The following is a 3,297-nucleotide window of genomic DNA, read 5'->3' on the forward strand; positions in this document are numbered from 1 at the left end:
CTTTGACTTCGGTTTTGCTTGCTCTCAATGAAGACATTTAAAAGACATGTTTTTTTTTGTGTAAATATTTAAATATACATTGTTTTCACAAAAGGAAGAAAAGGTTAAATTAGTGAAAGTATGCATAGTATTGATCTGTTCTGGGCACTCTGACTGTTGAGTGTTTATCAGAGAGACAGTCTGGGGGAAGAAACCGTTTCTGTGGCACTCTGTAGCGGCGAGCTGAAGGCAAAAGACTAAACATTTGGTGTTCAAGATCTGTGGGGTCTGTGGAGATGTTAGCTGCCCTTTTCCTGACTCTAGTCCCATCCAAGTCCAATCCTGATTTAATGATTTTTACCAATAAAATTTGTTTTTTTTATTAAAAGGGATATAATATGTACAAGAGAAAAATATGTGCAGCGGATTCTTTGATAGCGGTTGAAGTTTAAATTCCAACAGAAAATTAAAGAATTAATAAATAATAAAACTTTGAGGGTGGCTTGGTGAGTTAACTTCAGATATGGTGCTACTGTATGGGAGTGTAGCAGCTTTGGCTGGAAATTCATATTACACTATCCTCAACTTTGTTATACTGACACCCAGAAAGTGCTTTGCCTAATTGTTCTGTTTATTTAAAGAATAAACAAAAATACTGTCTTTTTATCCACACTTTATTATTATTAAAGCAACAAGATGAAATTAGTTTTGCGCCTTCTGGTATTTCTGTACGATTTATAGCCTTTAATTGTGGTCCTTTTAAATTTTTGTTGAGTATTTGGTATATATGCATAAAGGGCAAAGCCTCTCCGCCTAAATACAGACAATAATTCAGACAGAAAGCAATAGATAGGAAGTTATTTAGTCGCAGTAGAGTATACCAACGAACTACATAACTAACGAATTTAAAACAGCATGTACAATATAAATATCTAAAAAGTATAAAACTGAAGTTAGAGCAGTTACATTCAAATCGTTATTACCACGTAAATCCACTGACTTGTGTCTATGGAAGCAAATCGTTACCATATTTCAAATGAAAAAGCATTTCCAGAAATGCTTTTTCATTTTAAGAATGTGGCTGCATTATTTGACCCATAAATAAAATTAGTAATCATTCATCCTATTTGCATTTTCTTCTTTACGACTGCACATTTCATGCCATAATCAAAAAGAAAACCAAGCAGACATTGCTTTTTCGTTTTCGTGGTCTGCCCGCAAAGTACTGCCCAGGACTCGAAAACGAAAAAGCATTCCGAGCGGCGGGCGCAGCAGAGTGACGTCAGCAGCCGCTCTTCCTCAGCTCCCTGCTGACCGAGCTACCTATCTTGTTCGGTAGGGGGCACTGTGTACGTCTGCATTGCATTACATGCAAACGTGCCGAGAAATTTATTGAATTGCAGCAGGGCCGAGCTCAATTTGTGGCAGTTCCGGTGGCAGTTCCGCTACAGCCTGCCGCAGGGTGGCAGGGGATTCCGCGAGGATGCCAGAAGGTGCCACACCGGCCGTAAGTTTGTCAATGCGGTTGCTGCTGTTTTTGTGGAAGCTAATGCTGATTATCGGCAAACGGGATGTCATTGTTGTTATAGCCTGTTACCTTTACATAATGATTTCATTATTGATTATTATTTAATAAACAGCTTTAGACCCATAACATAAGGTGATTGCATTTACTTGACATGGAAAATAAATAGCACTATGTGTATGTGTGACGTGTTGAAAGGATGACGAAGATTTATTGCACAAACAGCCGGTTTATTATAGAGCACGAGCGGCTATTCTGAATTGTCACTCACAGAAAATTATAAATAAATGCTTAAAAACACACTGGATGTCCCAGGCCACGAGGATGCCACAGCCTGCCACCGGAACTGCCAGTTCTGCCTGCCACTGCCACAAATTGAGCTCGGCCCTGCTGCAATTCAAGCAATTTCTCGGCACGTTTGCAATGTAATGCAATGCAGACGTGCACAGCGCCCCCTACCGAACAAGATGGGTAGCTCGGTCAGCAGGGAGCTGAGGAAGAGCGGCTGCTGACTTCACTCTGCTGCGCCCGCCGCTCGGAATGCTTTTTCGTTTTCGAGTTCTGGGCAGTACTTTGCGGGCAGACCACGAAAACAATGGCATAAAATGTGCAGTCATGAAGAAGAAAATTAAAATGCAAATAGTATGATTGATTACTAATTTTATTTATGGGTCAAATAACGCAGCCACATTCTTAAAATGAAAAAGCATTTCTGGAAATGCTTTTTCATTTTCAAAATTTACATTTCAAATTGAATTTTGATATTTATTTGCTGGGGCATATTTTGAAAAATAAATCTCAAATGTCTTTTTCATTTTCATTTAGTGAAGGAATGAGCAGTCTTGAAGAAGAAAATTTAAATGCAAATAGGATTATTGATTACTTATTTCATTTATGAGTCAAACAATGCAGCCACATTCTTAAAATGAAAAAGCATTTCTGAAAATGCTTTTTCATTTGAAATATGGTAACGATTTGCTTCCATACTTGTCAACACAGAAATCAGGTCTACTGCTCAGCGAAGTCCTTCGAATAAAAGATGAAGTCAGACAACAAAGAAAATTAGAAATCGGTATTGGCCGAGAGAGACCCGATCGGTGCATCTGAAATTTTAATAAATGTTTCAGAGTCAACAGAGGCTAAATCAGCAGCCAAATGTGCAGAACAGCGAGGTTAGAGGTGCTTGTTTTCATTGCACAAGAAAATAAAGCATGTTTAAAGTCACTTGGGATGAGCGTGTCATGTCAGTGATTTAAAGCAGCATTAATCTGCACACTTCCTGATCTTTGCTTATTGCTCAGACGGCAGCAGCAGCTTCTGCTGACGTGCTCCATAGGCTCAAACACCCCCGGATCCAAGAGCCAGGCCTGGAACATTCATACTGATCACCACCGCTCTGCATGCTTCCAGACGCATTGTGTTTATAAATCAGTCCAGAACCAGAAGATCACCATAAATTAGGAAAGTGGCTGCTCGAAGCAGCTCTTCTCCCGCTGCCACTAGAAGGCGAACACCAGCACAGGAGAAGGGAAAGGGGGGTCAGTAGAAGCCGACCCCGGAACAGCCACTCTGTGCCGCTCCTGTCCAAACGTATCTCCGCCAAATCAATGCCTGCCCACTGATAAAAGCAGGCCCTTTATCACACGGCTCACCGCAGAATCCAAACCCCAGAAACAGAGGGAGAACAGCGACAAATCACGCAGTGGCTTTATCCTGGAAGAAATATGCACCCGAGCGCCGGTCGGGCCGGACCGTGCAGCAGAAAAAAGGCAACTGAGGAACGGAAACCCTAC

General features: G+C 41.0%; 1 protein-coding gene across 2 annotated transcripts in view; it reads right to left on the bottom strand.

Annotated features, from left to right (window-relative positions):
- Positions 1-3,297, bottom strand: part of galnt2 (UDP-N-acetyl-alpha-D-galactosamine:polypeptide N-acetylgalactosaminyltransferase 2) — a 78,637-nt gene that overhangs the window by 73,789 nt on the left and 1,551 nt on the right. The window lies entirely within an intron of this gene.

This window comes from Girardinichthys multiradiatus, chromosome 4, assembly GCF_021462225.1.
Source record: "Girardinichthys multiradiatus isolate DD_20200921_A chromosome 4, DD_fGirMul_XY1, whole genome shotgun sequence".
In the NCBI taxonomy this organism is placed as follows: Eukaryota; Metazoa; Chordata; class Actinopteri; order Cyprinodontiformes; family Goodeidae; genus Girardinichthys; species Girardinichthys multiradiatus.